Below are 19,533 nucleotides of genomic sequence, written 5' to 3' on the forward strand. Positions count from 1 at the left end.
GAAATGAGCATGATGGGAAAAATTAATAATTTTCTTGGTTTGAATATAAGACAGAACAGGGATGGAATCTTAATCAATCAAGAAAAATATACGAAGAACTTGCTTGAAAAGTTTGGAATGACTAATAGCACGAAACTAAGAGTACCAATGGCAGTAGGAACAAGACTAACTCCTTCATTAGATGCTCCTGCTGTTGATTTAACACTTTATCGAAGCATGATAGGGTCTTTATTGTACTTAACTGCAAGTAGACCTGATATTATGTTTTCAGTTTGCAATTGTGCTAGATATCAAGCTAATCCCAGAGAACCTCATTTGATTGCAGTGAAAAATATTTTTCGCTATCTTAAGGGAACAGTTTCGTTAGGACTTTGGTATCCTTCGAAAACGGGGTTTTTCATTCAAGCTTTTTCAGATTCTGATCTAGGAGGATGTACTTTGGATAGGAAAAGTACGAGTGGTGGATGTCAACTATTGGATGGGAATTTGGTGAGTTGGCAATCGAAGAAACAAACTTGTGTGGCAATATCAACTACTGAGGCTGAATACATTGCTGCTGCTGCTTGCACATCGCAAATTATTTAAACTAGTTAGGATGTCCCTAGAAGCATGTTGCTGTATGTGAGTTTAGTACAGGGCTTAATGCGAAGAGGTCATGCTTATGTGTTTCTACGGGAAGGTATCAATTTTTTTTAAACTAGTTAGGATGTCCCTAGAAGCATGTTGCTGTATGTAGACCAAAAGCCTCAACAAGACTCTATGTGTGAGAAAAGAAAGCCTTAATGAAATTATCACATGAAAATTTCTTCCCAAAAGGCTTATATTCGCATAAGTCAAAAGAGCTACCTTACTCTTCTCAAATGAGTTAAGAGTTTTCTGTTTTGTCCATTATAACAGAGGTACACTTCGATTCTTAACCAATCTTTTTATACCAAATAATTCTTTCAATCAAAATTTTTGAAGAGATTTGTCATTGAGGTCTTTGATCAATACCAATCAAAACCTAGACAAATCACAAGTCTGTGTTTATGATCTAACATCATGAGACCATGATGGAAGTGAAACCCAAAAATCTTAAACCTTAAGGAATTGACGGGGAACATCGTTCCAGATTTTAACGAAACTTTTGTTTCAGTACCAAAATTTCGAAACTCCAAATCATATTCAATTCGCATGTGTGGTCTTGATCAAACATTCGCAACCCACGATGTTTGTTACCCAACAAGATCCAGAACAAATTTTTTTTTTTTAATATGATTTCTGTGTGAGTTTTATTCGCAAATCCTAGTCATGATAAATATTTTCAAAAGCCAACTTGTCATTGACTACACTGGTCATACAAGTAATTTCATTTACAATTTCTCACCTTATGTTAAGGCTGATATGTAATGAAGTATGAAACCAACCCAAAATATCGTTTAAAAGAAGCCCTTCGATACTTATCTAAAAGTATTCGATTGTAATTCATGGGAAACTACACAAGTTGTTGATTATCTCTCTTGATGATTAACGAAGCAACCTTTGCCTAGGGTTTAACTGCATTCATGTCAAATTGAATTTTTGACATCACAGAATTCCAAAAAAAATTTGTTTTGTTTCTAATCTAATTCTGTTGACACAATGCACACACGAAATCCTTGAGGTTCTGAGTAAAACCAACTCAGACTGATGATTTCGCAAATATGGCATATGACTTCACTTTACATCCCAAAAGTGAAAGAGTCTTGCCTCCATGCGAAGGGTTTTAACGGTTCAGATTCTATAACGGGAAACATGACAGGCTGTGTACTCAAGATGGTTGGTATTCTATCCGGTTTTCAAGGAGATGTGACAGTTACTTTTTGAAGCATGGTTATCTTTTGCAGTCATGATCCGATTTTCAAGGTGCCACATCGGATAACATTAAATGCATCCCGCTTTAATTTCAAATCAATTTTGGTAAACTATAAAAGGGGGATCAAGAACACTGTATACGGTTACGCGAACAGAACTCTCACAAACCTCAAACGATTCAAACTTGATCAAACTTCATCTCTTTCAAACCCTAACAATGGCAGCCACTCAATCCAACACTGATGAAGTTCTTTCTCAATCCCTGATGAAAATCCAAAGCACCAATTATCAAGTTGATCCAAATGTCTCTACTTATCCCGAAGGATTGAAGATGCTCATCGTAGCCCTGAAACGATCACCTCTGTCCACTGCCATGTTTAGTTCCTTTTCTGTTCCGATGACATGGTTATCCTTGGCAGCTTCAACGGCATCATACAACCATACTACTGATGTGATAACCTTCAACTTGATAAACAACAAACGGGTAAAACTTTCCAATAAAATGTTTGTTGAATTCTTGCAGATCCCGAACAATCCTCCATTTTTCAAACCTGTTAACCCTCAAATCATTCACATGTTCAATGAGATGGGGCATCAACCAGAGCTTGAGAAGATAAGTGACTTTCAAAAGTCTGGGTTGCCATGCATATGGAATTTCTTGTTTGGTATTTTTCTCAGATGCCTAACAGGACGCACAGTTGGTTTGGATAGGGGACGAATGGAAGTATATGCCATGGTTATGGGCTTGTACTATGATATCAGCGTCGATTATGCAACCCAGTTATGGAAGGAATTTGTTAAGAGTCTCGAAAACACAAATTCTAAAAAAGGGATTTCGTGTGCGAGGTATTGGAGCTTAATTCTGGAGAAGGTATATGAAAAAGAAGGGATTCCAGTCACGGAGGATGTTGAAGTTGCTGAATTTTCTCTATATCAATTTCCGAAGGTAGTGGAAGATGATGAGGAAATCTTTACTCATGTTGCTCGCATTCCAGATGCGATGCTTCGCAAGGTCTCTCAAACTCAAAAGGTCTTGTCGGAGTTCTCGTATAATAATAGCTATCATGCGAGCATCGATCGTCCTCCTTTCGAGATGTTGTATGGGAGGGGGTGCAGGACCCCGATTTATTGGGGCGAGGTTGGCCAGAGAGTCATGGGGAGCACCGAAGTAGTGCTCAAGACGACAGAAAAGATTTAATAGGTTCGGAGCAGGCTTCAGACTGCTCAGAGTCGAAAGAAAAGTTATGCCGACAAGCGCTGGTCAGACCTGGAATTCCAGGTCGGAGATATGGTTCTCCTGAAAGTGTCGCCTTGGAAAGGCGTCATTCGATTCAGGAAGCAGGGCAAGTTGGGCCCAAGGTATATTGGACCGTTCAGGGTTATAGCCCGGGTGGGCAAGGTGGCTTATAGGCTAGATTTGCCAACCGAACTCAGTCAGATACACAGCACATTCCATGTTTCTCAGCTGCGGAAGTGCTTTGTGGACGACACAGCAGTGGTACCTTTGTAGGACATTCAGGTTTATGGCAGCCTGAATTACATTGAGCGGTCTGTAGCGATCCTTGACCGGAAGTCGAAGGATCTGAGGAACAAAAGAGTAGAACTCGCGAAGGTGCAATGGCAGCATCGGAAGGGGTCGGAGTGGACTTGGGACCGGTGAATGAGATGATGGAGCACTACCCCGAGCTGTTTCAGGATCGAGCAGTAGACTTCGAGGACGAAGTCTAAAATAAGTGGGGGAGATTTGTAGCACCTGGTTCTTGGTACGTGTTCTTTTTGTTAAATCTTTTATATTTTTTTCATATTGGCCTTGGACTCAGCGAGTTGAAGGACCAACTCGCCGAGTAGAAGCGGAATGAGGCGCGGAGTTTAAGTTGTGGACTCGGCGAGTCGAGTCCCGGACTCGGCGAGTAGACTCTTTTTGGATAAAAACCCTAATCCGAGGGTTTTCACCCTATTTAAACAACTTAACTCGGCCTCCTTAGTCCCATTTGCTCCCAGAAGACTCCCATAGACCAACCCTAGCCGCTATTGAAGCAATCTAAGGCCTTTGGAGTGATTATGGTGCTTTTGTGATACAAGGAAGGAAGGAAAAGCTTGAAGGATCGAGAGGAGGCTAGAAGGATTCAGTTTTGAGCATCATTTGCTGAATTCAGAAGGTATAAAGTCTATACCTTGCTTGCTCTTTTGATAGATCCCATTTTGTGGAGTTTTAGGGCTTTTCTAAGTCATTTTGGTCACCAACCATGATTGCAAGCATGGTTTGAGGTTGATGTTACGGATCTAGGTCCTTTGAGGGGCTACAAGGCAGAAAGGAGTGGCTTTTGCACTCAAGAAAGGCCCCATGCATTGTGAGAGCTTGTTTTAGGACCTTTTGAGCTTAAAGTCCCATGCAAGCACGTAAAGGTTGTAACTTTACGTGCTAGATCGATTATAGAAGCATAGATCTACATTTTGATCAAGTGTTGTACATCAGAACGCGAAGATTCAGTCAGTGGTTGTGACCAACTCGGCAAGTCCGTTCTTGGACTCGGTGAGTCCAAAGTTCTATCCCATATCAGTTGAGGGTCATAAGGACCCAGTTGAGTGTGGAAAGGTTTTAAGGGGGTCCCAAGGGGGTGACCTAACGTTCTACACTAAGTAAATTGTTCTGGGAGTTCATGGTACTCGGCGAGTGCATGAACGGACTCGACGAGTCCAAGGCAATCTTCATAGAACTCGGCGAGTTGTTCATCAACTCGGCGAGTCGAGGACAGGACGTGTTCATAGGATGAAGATGAACTCGACGAGTTGTTCATACAACTCGGCAAGTCAAGGTCAGGACCAGTGAATCAGTTGATGATGAACTCGACGAGTTGTTCATACAACTCGACGAGTCGGATGAGGATTCAGTCGATGTTCATTTAGAAGGAAACTCGTCGAGTCATCGCCTAACTCGACGAGTAGAGATGGGTATGAGGTATAATGAAAGGATAGGGACTCGGCGAGTTGGCGAGCCAACTCGGCGAGTCAGGTCAACTAGAAGTTGACTTTGACTTTGACTTGGGCAGGGGTAAAATGGTCATTTTACCCTAAGAGTAGATGTCAGTTTTTGACTAAGTGTTTTGTGGGAATTTTAGTCGGAGGATTTCCGGAGCAGCAGCAGCAGTCAGAGGATTCCCGCACAGTTCAACAGCTACTACGAGGTGAGTTACCTTCAAGTAGCGGTGGGTCTACGGCCACAATGCCGGCCCACCAGTAGGGATCGTATGCTAGATGTTTGTCTTTGTGATATTCATCTGTGTTGTTACTACCCGATATGTTATATGCTAGCATGATATGGTATGTGATAGTGATAGTGATAGAGTTCGGTTGTTAAGACCGAAGGGTAGGTTAGGCACCCCAGATATGCCTAACAGTATGTTATGACATGTTTAGCTACTAGCATGATATGTTACATGAGATAGAGGTAGTAGGAAGGGGAAGAGTCCCCGAGATTCGGTTGTTAGGACCGAAGGGTAGGTCAGACACCCCAGATATGTCTGACAATAGATTATGCTATGATATATGTGATAGTAGTAGTAGGGGGTGAAATAGTCCCCGGGGTTCTGTTGTTAGGACTGAAGGGTAGTTAGCACCCCAGAATGGCTTGACATGGGTAGGTTAGCGCCCCAGAATGGCTTGGCACGGGTAGGACGACACCCCAGAATGGCCGCACGGGTAGGTCGGCACCCTAGAATGGTCGTACTAGGTAGGTCAGGCACCCCAAAAATGTCTGGCAGTATGTATCTGATATGATTTTTTGGTATTAGTTACGATGGGGGAACTCACTAAGTTTCGTGCTTACAATTTTCAGTTTTGGTTTCAGGTACCTCTGCAGCGAAGGGGAAGGAGCTGGCGCGGTAGCGGCACATCATGCACACGCACTTAGGTTTTCCGCATCATGAGATATTATGGGATTGTACTCTGACAATATTACTATTTTCATGTTTTGGGTATTTAGACACGGGATATGTTTATTGAAGTAATATGATCGTATGACTTTTTACTGCAAATGTTTTTACAAACTACTTAATTAAAATGAAATTTTTGGGCGTGAAATTTGGGTCGTTACAGTTTTTGTGCTTGTTCCTCGAAGTTTGAAGAAGAGAAGGAAGGAAAGACCAAAAGAAAAGGTGAAGAGCAAGAATCTAGGACTTAATTCAGAGTTCATTGAGGTACAATTCGGATCTATTCTGTTTTTATGCTCAAATCCCCATTAGAACACCATTAAGCTATCTTTGATCCATTTCCAAGCCTGTTAGTAGTATAGGGATCATAATGGGCTAAATAGCTGCTAGATCTGGCTATGTTCGAGTTCCAGAAGCCTAGATCTAATACCTTTATGGGGCCATATTGCATGAAAGCCCTAGATCTACCCCTTTTAGTGTGTTTTGAGCCTTAGAATCCCCATGGATGATTATATACACGTAAAGTTGGAAATTTTACGTGTTAACCGAGTCCTAGGAACCCAGATATATGAATGGAATGCATTGGATTCAAGCATAATCGAGTGTAGAGAGATTGCATGTATGCGACTGGCGAATTGTTCTTCGAACTCGGCGAGTCGAGTCGCGAGTCCCCGATTTTCCCCTTTTTTAGTAGGCGAGTAAAGCAGTGAGCCATAGGTGGACTCAGTGAGTCGGAAGCCAGACTCATCAATGGAGGGACTCGGCGAGTCAATGCCCTGACTCGGCGGGTCCAAGGCAATCTTCATAGAACTCGACGAGTTGTTCATCAACTCGGCGAGTCGAGGACAGAACGTGTTCTTCGGATGAAGATTAACTCGACGAGTTGTTCATACAACTCGGTGAGTTGGATGAAGGACCATTGAGTATTCAGTTAGGAAGAGAACTCGTCGAGTCAATGCCTAACTCGACGTGTAGAGACGGGAGTAAGGTCAATCGACTGGATATGGACTCGATGAGTTGGCAAGCCAACTCGGCGAGTCGAGTCAACTGGAAGTTGACTTTGACTTGACTTTGGTTTGGAATCGGGCAGGGGTAAAATAGTCATTTTACCCTGGGGTTAGTATCAATGTCTGATTAAGTGTTTTATGGGAATATAGCCGGGGGATCACCGGAGCAGCTGTCAGACATTTGCGGATCAACTTTTCTGCAGTCAGCCTTTTGAGGTGAGTTACCTTCCAGTAAGGGCGGGTCTAAGGCCACAATGCTGGCCCACCAAGTAGGAGTATTTTGGAAGATGATTGTCTTTGTGATAATTATCTTGGTATGGATACGTGTTTGGTTATGAGATATATCTGTATGATATGTTACGTGTATGATAGGGATAATTTTCCCCTGACAGTGGTCTTTAGGACCGAAGAGTAGGTCGGTACTCAGATATGCCTAATTGTATGCTTATACCTTGTTGTTGCTGTATGCTAGTAGTAGGGGGTGGAATAGACCCCAGTTACCGGTTGAAAGATACCAATGATGATTACCGATTGAAAGATACCGATGATGAATACCGGTTGTAAGATACCGATGTTGATTACCGGTTGAAAGATACCGATGGTATTGTATGGTATGTGGTATGATAGGGGAACTCACTAAGCTTCGTGCTTACAGTTTTAATTGTGGTTTCAGGTACCTCTTCGTCAAAGGGGAAAGAGCCGACGGCGTAGCGGCGCATCACACACATGATTTCCGCACTGGATTTTCTGGGATCGTACTCTGATTTTCTTGTTTCCGATGATATCGTTTTGAGACATGACCTTATGTTTTATAATTAATGTAACTTTGACAATGTTTTTGTAACACGCTTTATTACATGCTAAATTCTAAAAATGAAATTTTTGGCCTCGAAATTTGGAATGTTACATATTCCACATTCGTGAAGACGTTTCGACACCTAGTGGAACCAAGAGACAAAAATTTTCAAGAGAAAACAAGAAGGAACACGTAAGGATGTGAAACGTGTTTTTGGAGTTCTAAAGTCGAAATAACACATAGTTCAACATGTGGCACGACTATATCAACTAGACGTTCTACAAGATATTATGTATGCATGTATCATAATGCATAATATGGTGGTTGAAGATAAAAAACGAAATATTGCGGAATATTAGACTTCAGAGCCCAAACACATTCAATTTCAACCCGGGATAACAAAATATTTACATAGGGTCGTCGATATTTAAGACGCACGAAATCACAAGTAATTTCGAGAAGATTTGACTGATTTTATGTAGGATAGAAACATAAATGAATAAATTACGGGCAAAATGTAACTTTTTTCTAAATGTTTTTTTTTGTTGTAATGTTTTTTTTAGATTTTTAAATGTTAAGTTTAATTAAAAAAGTAGGTTTTATTTAAATAACATATGTTAATTGGTTTTGTTTAAATATAAAAAATTAAATCGAGAAAAAAATGATGATATGGATTGTTATAACTAGTTATCCATTTTCTCAATTTGATATTATAACACCTTATTAACATCACATGTGATGTAGCAACTTTTGGGTGTTATAACTATTGTCCATACCCGTTAGTCTAATAAATATAACACTCGCAACCTTAGTCTAAAACCGATTCTTCTATACCCAAATCCCATTTCCTCAAAACAGAAATTAGTAAAAAAAAACAAGATTAATGACCCCCCCCCCCCCCCCAAAAAAAAAAAAAAAAAAAAATGAGATTTTAGAGATCTATTTTTTACAGCATTAAATTTAGTCTATTATAAAGCAGTTGAAATGCATGTTAACAATATTTTCAATCCACCACACCAACCTCGTGGGCGTCTAAGAAACATGCATTTAAATGTAATCTATTGGCCTTGACTGCCATGGATCCTAGTGGCCTAGCGGGCAGCTAGCTGCGGGAAAGTGAGTTTACTTTTAAGGGGCCAAGGAAGACCAAAGGACACATCCACGAACTTATTAGGTTGGAGGGACGAACTTATTAGGTTGGAGAGTGGTGTGATAAAAGTTGCTCTCTTTTTATTGACATGTAGGTGCCACCTTATTTTTTACCACAAAAATATGGTTTCATACCATATCCAAAGAGTGGTACCACACTTAGGTATTTTTTTTATTTTTGTTTTAATAAATAAAAATGACCAATCAAAGGGATGTAAGAAAAAGAAACCAATCACATTGTTTGAAGGAGTGCTCCCTTAGAATGTCACACTGCACCCCCTACAACACCTCTACCGCACCTAGGGGGCGGTGTTCCTACTAATGTGGCACTCAAATGCGGCAAGGGCCGCAGCCCACTCCCTCTGGTCTTATCGTTGTCTCCGACTATGTCTTGATTGATATATTTGTACCAGTAGTAGTATTATTACATGTACCAATATATACTTTAGTACAAGTAAAAGTGTAAAACAAGGTGTAACTACAACATTTAATCATTTATAGTGATTTAAGCTTTCATAAAGACTAGAACTCATTCTTAGCAAGAAAAAGATGACCAAATATACCACTGAAAAGTTTTATCAGTGATATAGTATAGTCAACGTCGCTCTTTTAGCATGTTCTACTTATGTAACCGCACCCTAGAAAAAGTACGAGTCTAAATTGAAAGTTTTATGAAAACAGGTTAAGGGTCTGTTACTATATATGGTCTAAATTGTTTGTGTCATTGTGTGGTTGATGAAACTTGAAAGTGTTTTAATGTTCCTGAAACTTGACAGTGCAGGATTAGTTTTTGGGCCCCAACAGGCACTTGCATATAGCCTCACTATTAAAATTCCCGCTGTTTGTAGTTAAAGCATATGTTTATAATACTCAAGTATTGTTGCACGACTGTAGAGACATTACTTTTTTTTTTACAGAACAATTACCCGGAAAGAGCCACAAAAGACAAATCAATATCAAGAGGACCAATGTAGGCTATGTTTTTTGGCTATATATATTTGATCCATACAAAATAGGAAGCCTTAATTTCATTTACTAACAATGATGAGTGATAAATAAGATGTTTTCCTATTAAACACCTTAACTTCATCTACTAACAAGGATGAATGAGATATTGGTTATTCACTTCATAAATTTATGGTATAATTATAAGGCTGGAGGGAATGGTGTCGGTGAAACCTCATAAATTTATGGTATAATTATAAGGCTGGAAGGAGTAGTGTCAGTGAAACCATTTTTGACTATCACATAGGCGTTACATCACTTTTTACCATAAAAATGTTTTTGCCACATCCAAGGAATGGTGCCACACTTTTGTTTTTATTTTTAAATTTATAATTTAATTTAAATAAAACTTCATTTTTAATAAAAAAAAAAACATAAGTTTTCATTGCTTCAATAAAAACATTATATTGCATTATTTAAAATTAAAAAAATAAATAAATGACATTAAAAAAAATCTTACAAACTTAAAAATACACACATCAAACGATTAAAATAACTTAAAAAATCACAAATAAAATAACTAAAACATACTACATAAAGTTGTTTTTGGCGAACTCGTTTTCGGAATCGTCCAGGGGGATCCAAATTAAAGTTAATGCGAAGATTGTCAAATGTTTCAATGCAATATATCTCTGTTCTCAAATTCATATACTCGTCGCCACCAATTTCTATTGGTTGTGTCTGGGAGATGGTTTCTTGCTCGTCATACACACATATCGTTTTTCATTCGTCTTCAATAATGATATTATGCAATAATCTAGCGCGCCACTCCGCAAAGTCTAAATTCTTTTATTTTGTACCTTATCCACTTTTGTAAGTAGTACATAAATCATTGTAATAATAGATTTCTAGAAGTAAGTTACACAGGCAAATATTTTATAGTTCTAAGGATTTTTTTGATGATTTATATAGTATTCGTTTCATGAGTTCTAACTTAATTTCGTCTTATTCAAAATGTATTATTAGTAGAATATGATTAACACTTATTTCGAGTTTGGACTTAAATGGAAATTAAATGAAATATCAAACAAATTCAACTTGTTGTCGATTGATTGATAAGCAACAATATCATTATATTTCTTTTTGTTTTTGTAAAGTGTGTTTAACTAAAATTTGTAAATGTTTAATAAACAATTCAATTAGGCCGGACGGAGCGGGTGCGGGGAAAGGAAGCGGGAAGCTTCCTGCCCGGCGGAACACCGCACCGTCGGCGCGGGAATGGACTGTGCGAGAAACGGAAAGAGGAGCCTCTCCTGCTCTCTCTCTCTCTTGCTGCGACTGGCCGTCTTTTTCATTTTATTTTATTTATTTATTTATTTTTGAAAAACTACCGTTGAATAACGCTAAAAAATGTATTTTTTTTTGTGGCTGTAACGGCTACTTTTGTTATTATTTCTTTTTTTTTATCCTTTTACCACTACTATAAATATATACATATAACTTAAAAACATCACACTATTCTCTATTCTCTCTACTTTATATTATAAAAAAAAAAAAAAAAAAAAAAAAAAAAAAAAAAAGAATCTCGACAAGCAAACCCCAAGTTTCAATCGACGGAAAAAAAAAAGGCATGGTTCGAGTATAAACATCCCTCCTCGCAACATTTTTGCTATCGATTCATCACCACAAGAAGTTTACCGCCCCCAACTCGATGCTCCCATTCAATCCTCACTACAATTCTAATACCAAAATGTTGGCCAATATTACCCAATGCAAGTTCCAAATGTTCTGTCGAAAATGTTTTCAAACTTTGCTGTGTTTCCGGATCAACAATCGCCAAATCAACCTCAACCCCAAACTCAAACTGAAACTCAAACCCAAACCCAACACCACCACCAACTTGTCGATGAATCGGATGACGCGGAAGAATAAGACATGGTTCCCGAAACTCAACCAACACCACCACCACAAAGACGTAAAGGGAAAAAACAAGTGTGTGAGGGTGTCGCACAACCGGGAAGACAAAAACCGACAGCATGGGTTCCACACGAAGAGCTAGTTTTGGTCAAAGCTTGGGTTTATATTTCTGAAGATTCGATTCAGGGAAACGCACAGCCGGGAGAACATTTTTGATTTCGCATTTTAGAACGATTTCAAGAGGAGCTAGGAAAATGTGACGACTACCGTACGAAACATCAACTTAATTCGAAGTTTCGAGAAATAGCAAAGGGGGTTTCAAAAATTAACGGGTTGTACAACAACCTAAAAATCCAACGAAAAAGCGGCCCAGACGACGAAGAAATACTTCAAGAAGCGTTGCAGTTTTACCTTGAGGAAGTCGGAAAATCATTCAAGTGGCACGATTGTTGGAAATTATTGGTCCGAAGTCCTAGGTGGAAAAAATACGACCGGAATTTTATTTTTGGAGTCCAACAATCAAAACGAATGAAAACGGGCTTTAGTGGTTACACAACCTCCTCCGATGCTCGGGTCGGTCTAGATTTAAATCAGGACGACGAACTCAAGCTAGAAGAAATTGAACGCCTAATATGAACTATTTAGGAATTATCAGTTCAAATGCACAGCCCATTCCCGCGCCGACGGTGCATTGACGAAATTTAGATTATATCAATCAAACGACTTCGAGTGCATCTGATTTCAGCGTGGACATTGACGAAATGCGGAAGATAACATCGTCGTTTGATTGATATAATCTAAATTTCTCTGAACGTTTGGCTTTCGACAAAGAAAAAGAAGAAACAAGGAAAAAGGAGCGGGCAGAAAGACAAGAAATGGAAGACATGAAGTTTTTGATGGAAAACGTCGATCATCTTTCGGGACCGGCTCTCGAGCTCGTAATGAAGAAGAGGGAAAAAAATTCTGAAAAAATATTTTCGGTAGGTCGTTGGTAGTTTGTTTGATTTTTAGTTTATGTGTGTTTTTTTTTTTAATTTTCTACTTTTTTATATTTTAGGTTTAATGTAAGTTTTATTTTAATTAATGAAATGCTTTTTATTTTTAATTAAATTTTATGTTTAGTATTAATTTAAAAATTATAATTCATAAAAAAAATTAATTTTATTTAAAAATAAAAAGTGAGGAAAGGGTTTCCCACCCATTTATTGGCTTTTAGGTGAGAGAAATGAGAGTGAGAGAAAGAGGGATATGACCCACCAAAAATGAGGGAAGCTTCCCTCCCATTCCTTCCGGTCTTAGTAGCTAAACTAAAGAACTTTAAAGTTTGGTGTTAAAACCTAGATTGACTTCAAAAATGCTCCATCGTATTGTCAATTTTATTTGATTTTGGTTTTAAAGATTTTATTTTTTTCTAACTATTTTTGCCAAGATTTTGTTGTGATTTCGTGGTGCCCACGTAAAATGATTACTTTAGATCTTAACTAGATGCGCTCCCCCGCGTTGCGGGGGTTGGAAGGTGGTGCTTTTGAATTCAAGTATAGAACATTGTATTAATTGGTAGCCACAGTTAAGTATATTGCTATTCTCTGCAATTCGCCTTTTTACAATTTTGATACTTAAAATAATAAAAATAAAGGACATTAAGCTAAACATTAAAATGAAAATACATTGCCCTATTTTAGTATTTTATTCTAAGATATGCAAAAAACCCCACTTAACATCAGTCCAATGAAGCACATTTGGATGAACCCGGTTCTATTCTTCATGTTACGGTTCCAGACGCATAAACGGGTCGGAGGGCAAAGAGGTAATATATGGTTTAGCAAAAAAGTATTTCTACAAATAGCAACATAGCACACATAGGGGTTGTTGGTAGACACTTAACTGAGTTGCAGTTGTGCCATTTGCTTCGTCACATGACTGAAAGATATCATCCACAAAATATGAATGTTACGTTATGTAATATAAATCTTGATATTATTTCTTACCGATAACCCATTTTGTACCTGAATGTAAAGATAATATAAATCAAGATCTGTTTCAGCCAACAAAGCATGTCAATATTAGAATTTGGTTCAAGAAGATTAACACCTTCAATGGAACCACAAACTTTTTCTCCAGCAGCCATATTTAACTCAAGGAACAATGGGATGAGGATTGCCTCTTTCTTTTTTTATTACAACCTGCAAAAAAGAAAATGGTGAATAAAAATACAATTCAATCCATAACTGTCATGCAAGAAATAGCAACCCAATCTCGAAAAATCATATACCTGCTCCATTTCGGAACCTCCTAAAATTTATATACGATTACAAAGTTAGAATCCCATTGTAAATCTGTAACCAGCCAGTAAAACCACAATGGATTACCGGCTAATTAATATCCATGCAAGAAATAGCAACATACTATGATCTATTTATTAAATCCATTACATAATTGTAGTTTTAAAATTCCACTTATAAATTTTGAATGCTATGATTGGATGGATTTTCCAAAGTACAATCTATTATAAAGAAAAAAAAAACATACTATAGAGAACTTGCTACCCAATATATCGAAAGATGGATAATTCATAAAAATTATTCTTTTTTTTCACATACCAGCAAGTGTTTTAAAAGAAAGAGAAATTTGATTTTATGCATCTTTTCTATTTAAATTTGATTTTTAATATTATTTGTAACTACTATACCAGTTAATCAAGTTAAAACCATTTATTTGGATATTTTTTGGTTAATCATCATCGTTTTTAAGTAACTAATCATTCTAATAATAGTTTTAAACATATTTGAGTTGAAAGCAAAATCTATTGTGTAATTTACGTATACATTAATTTATAATAAAGAGACAGCAGTTACCCTCCATCGCCAACACATCAACATCACCCACCGTTCCTAGATTTTTGTTTTCTTCTATCTTTCTTTTCTCGCCATCGATGCTCTTTTTCTTTTGCCTTTGACGGTGTTTCTCTTCTGCTCACAAATTAACACCGCCTCCAACCGGGGTTAGTACCGCCAAAGCTTCACCGATTTGCTTCCAGCTCTTCGGGTCTAGAAACGTCTTAACCGACTTGAGGGATAAAAAGAGCAACAATCTTAATGAAAATTGACATGTAAGCAAAGTAACCCCAAAGAATTGAAATGGGAATTATACATTGCAATAAATTTGTCACTTGTTGCTCATTGAGTCTAACAGGTAAATAAGCCTATATATGCTTTTCGGGGTCAAAGTTTCCCTTTGACTCTCCGCCGTCATAACACTTCATTACAACTTCGTTTAAGTTCTCCAATTCCTCGTCCACAGCACTCTGCAACAAATAACAAACTACTTTCATTGATTTGTGTATTATATTATAGCATTCTACTTTCGTTTCTTTCACCTTTTTTTCTCATTGCTAATGCCCATGAATAAAGAAAAGGGTAAATTTTAGGACATATCAATTTTTTTTGTAGATATAATCAATGTAATTAGTTTTTTTTACCTGTAATAGGGATGAACTAAGATTTTTAACCGATACACAAACGTAATCAGTTAATATTACAAGTAAAAAATAAAGTACGTTGCTATTAAAGGGAAAGGTACATAAAATATTAAATTATGTTTCCCTTAGTAGCACGAAAATGCAAACATGTTGTTATGTGTGTGTTATGTTAAGTCAAAAGTTTGAAATAGCCATCTAATATGAATAAGCATGAGATAAATATCATTCCTTGTCGTGTCTCCAATCTATATTTCTAAGAGTTTGGCATGCCACACTCACCATTCTCCAAAAGCCTGTGATCTGATCTGATTTAAGTGTTGGATGATTTGGTGGGAGCTTCTCATTTAATTCATTATAAAAAATCTCAAATCAGATATAACAGATATATACTGAATTACGTACACACACTATTTGAATCAATGCATTGTCCTTTTACCTTGAGTCCACGTGTTAAGTCGTTTAATGTGGCAGCAAGAGTAAGTAACTTGCGGATCTTTAAAAAAATCTGGATAACAGGTCCCTTTTTAAAAAAAGTGGACATAAATGGTATTAGCTAAAAGAATATATATATATATATATATATATATATATATATATATATATATATATATTGGCACCATTAGGGCATTGCAAAATGAAGCTATCTTAAGAAATATGTGAAATTCTTGGTTATTTTTGACAAAATCATTAAGAAAAAGTGGCTATTTTAATCTTTTTCTCATGTTTTTATCCTTAAATAATCATAATCATGTGACATTTAGCCAATTTCAAAAATAAGAAATCTAACCTTGGGAACATCGACCAACTTTGGTGGAGTTTAACATCTCTAAATTTGATCTCTTCACGCCCAGGAAACTTTATTTCATCCTTATTTGGCTTCTTCTTTTTCTTTTTTCGTTCTTGTAGAAGTCTGTAAATATCATTTACAATGACATTGAAATAGCAACCAAAAAAAGAAACCAAACAGCTAAAATCATAAACACTTTTATAAGCAATAGTCCAGCTGCTTTTAGTTCCTCTCAAATGTCCGGTTTGACACTAAAAATATCACCACAACATCCATAAATTTCAACCTGAATGGGACAAAAGAAAAAAGAAAGTCGGGCGTGTAGATTTATATTAGAAAAATATATAAATCAGTTGGGGTTTTGTCTATTGATGATGAGACATCGCATACCCTATCATGGCCATTTCTTACTGAAAAAAGAAATTTCGTATAAGGACTGCAATATATATAAAGGGAAACACCATTATAATTGGAGATTTTCAGTAAAAAAGAAGGCCCTGACACACAAATTGTTATCAACCTGAAATCTAAATTCTTTACAGATGCATAAGCATTAGGTACATCAAGTATTAATTCCATTCTAGGTCATTTAAACACTTAATTTACCATCATGTACTTCACTATTTATTATGTGAAGCAACACATGTTGATAAATCTAACAAAAGAATTAAAAAATTATTGTTTGAAGAACTAATATTCTTTAAAGCATTTCCTCAAACACTTACTATGCATCTTCAATCTGCCAAGTTTGAACAACAAAAACAATATAATAAGCCCGGATACTCTTTTCCGTAAGGCAAAGGTATCAACCAGGCAAGACGTCGGTGGCTGATCAATCGAAAAGAATAAGTAAACTGCTCTTTTGGGAATTGTTTTAAACAAATGGTGAAAATTTACATGTTTAGTGCAAAGTCAAGGTTCCAACGGCAACCTGTTGTAAGAAGAAACAACAAAAGTAAGAAGAAACAACAGAAGTAAGTAGGGGCAAAATGGTCCAAAACAAAGAAAGCAGCAAAATACAGCAGCAAGACTATAGCGATGAGGAACAAACTTTATATAAATGCTTTCAAGCACACCGGAGTCAAGCAAACTGCCTGCAACACGAAGGAGAAAACCAAAAAACAAAAGAGGGGCAAAAATGTCCAATACATCATAAAACCATAACATAAGGACCAAAACATGACCATGCTATAATACATGTAAAGCTACCACATTCTTCACATTATATGGCTTTTAAAATACACACTATTTAATCTATTACTCCATGCATGGCAAGATGAATTAGATGTTTATATAGACACTTTCATTTAACAGTGAGCTTCCTAATTACAAATAGCTTCATTGTCTCATCCTCAATGTAGTAATTAAGATGCATACATCCATAGACTTTATCATTTATAAAATTATCATATTTACAACGTTGTTGAAAAGCCTTTGATAGGTTTATAATCTCAGTAATCTGACTTTTAATGACATTGGATTTCTTGTACTTAATTACGAACAATATTAGGCTAGCATTTGGGAGATACACCAGCCAAAAGCAAGCCACCACAGTGATAGGACAACAGCCCCAACATCACCCACATGTGGTGTTCAACTGGTGGTCATATGGCTGCCGGTGGTGGTTCTCTATGGCTGTGATGGCTTTCGGGATCTTTAAACGAACTAAAAATCAAAGAGAACGAAAGGAATTACCTACAAACGACAAATCTAGAAAAAATTAGGGGTCAAATAATGAAACACGAAAAACTGAAACTTCAGCCACCATGGTGATGGCATAGTTACGGATTTACCTACCTTTCCAAATCAATATAAACAATAAATACTTGGTGAAAAAAGTTAGCCGTTAGAGACTTTGAGCAGAAACAGAAATTAAAAATTTCTAAAATAAATCTCACTTATATCATTCACTGACTTAACAAACAACTGATAACCAATTGTATCGCATTTACAGGGACCTTAAATTTTTGTCCCTATAAAAGGCATTAACCTTGTTAAGTACCTAACTGACATTTTTAATGCTAAGGAATAGTGGCATGTTGAATAAAAACACAAGATTCTCTTAAGCATTTCATCGAGCAGGTGGCAGACAAACCTTGAAGTACAAATTCTGATAAAAAAGATCAGCTGCATGTAATCTGTATACAACACCGTTACATAAAGATATAATTGAAGCAAAGAAATTAGTATTATGGCTCAATTAGGCAAAGAAAACTTATACAAACAGAAAGATATGATGAAAAGTGAAAAAATTAAAGAAATAAACTTATTAAGGTATCTTACCAAGGCTTTGTGTTTGTCATCGGCAATGGCAAGAGAAGTGTGGTGGTACTGTGGAAGCTCTCCCGTTTCCAACCATACAGGGCAAAAAAATCAGGGGGAAACCTAGAAGGATAAGGAAGAACTACACTCCCACCCCTACAACAATGATTATACCTCCGATGTGCAGATGTAGATAGATTAACGGCCGTCTCGACATACCAGAAAAAAGCACCACAGAACTCACAAACCCAGGTACAGTCACCACAATCAACATACTGGGGAAGAATAGAAAAGGCTTCAAAACGGCGGCACCTACGCCGGCCAGTTACAGGAACAACAACAGAAGATGAACCATACGACAATCACAACCGCCAAACATGGAGGTAGACGGCCGCTGTTCAACATCTAAGAGAAAGGAGATTCAGTCAATTGAAACAAACAAACCCTACTACAGAGGAATCAGGATGAGGAAGTGGGGGAAGTCGGTCGCCGAGATTCAAGAACCCGATAAACGTTCTCGTATTTGGCTTGGTTCTTACTCCTCCCCCGTCGACGCCGGTCGTGCCTACGACACCGACGTTTTCTACCTCCGTGGCCCATCGACACGTCTTAATATCCCTGATTCAATCGGAGACGACGGTGATCTACATGACTTCTCCTCCGATTCGATTAGAAAGAAGGCCACAGAGGCCAGAGGTACGGTCGAAGACGTATGTGTAGGTGGTGGAGAAGATATCTGATAAGAAAGGCGGTGGGGGAAATATGAGGAACAAAAATGAAAGCGGTGGAAGGAACTGGAGGTGTAACAAAGAACGAAGCAAGCCGTTTGGGATGGTGGGCGGTGACCATGGTTGAGGCAGTAAACCCAGCTACAGTACCTGTGGTCAGATACTGTAGCTAAGAAGCAACAATTTTAATATATATAATAATATAATAATTAATAATTAATTAATTATTTAAAATTAATATATATTTTTATTTGAATATCCAATATAAGTAATGTATGTGAAGACATTTAATATAATTAGGATTTATAGAATAGAAAATAAATTTGAATACAGTGTAAATACATAGTGGCTAACCAACTTCCATGTTTTGAAATCTTCAAAAAATAGCATTTTAAGAAGTAGGATGTTAGAAATGATAGTTTTAAAAAAGTAGAATGCTATAAAGTAAGATGTTTTTAAAATTTTCATTCCATGTTCGAAATCCTCAAAAGAGACTATTTTACAAAGTAGAATGCTATAAATAACAATTTCCATAAAATATAATGATATAAAAAAAATATTTTTATTTTATTTGTTGGTCTACGTTCGAAATTCTAAAAATAAAATATTTTACAAAATAAAATGTTGAAATTGCAAAATTTATATAGTAAGAAAGTAGTTGGTATATCGTGCTTTTAAGAAATATTACAATCAAAATTATAA

The 19,533-nt window shown here is 37.0% G+C and overlaps 1 long non-coding RNA gene across 16 annotated transcripts; it reads right to left on the reverse strand.

Annotated features, from left to right (window-relative positions):
- Positions 1 to 13,099: 13,099 nt before the first annotated feature.
- LOC145088415 (uncharacterized) lies at positions 13,100 to 18,958 on the reverse strand. Of its 16 annotated transcripts, none has more exons than XR_013701119.1 (7): positions 18,125 to 18,957; positions 17,937 to 17,979; positions 16,567 to 16,772; positions 15,842 to 15,964; positions 15,491 to 15,574; positions 13,583 to 15,390; positions 13,100 to 13,496 (listed from the first exon to the last, which is right to left on the reverse strand). It is a non-coding gene; the product is annotated as an uncharacterized LOC145088415 (long non-coding RNA). The 16 variants fall into 16 exon arrangements; XR_013701114.1 differs by having other exon boundaries at positions 13,583 to 13,759; positions 13,849 to 13,912; positions 14,432 to 15,390; positions 16,567 to 18,953; XR_013701113.1 differs by having other exon boundaries at positions 16,567 to 17,979; positions 18,125 to 18,958.
- Positions 18,959 to 19,533: the final 575 nt, after the last annotated feature.

The sequence above is a fragment of the Lactuca serriola genome, chromosome 2 (genome assembly GCF_051521515.1).
Source record: "Lactuca serriola cultivar US96UC23 chromosome 2, Lser_US96UC23_V15, whole genome shotgun sequence".
Lineage (NCBI taxonomy): Eukaryota > Viridiplantae > Streptophyta > Magnoliopsida > Asterales > Asteraceae > Lactuca > Lactuca serriola.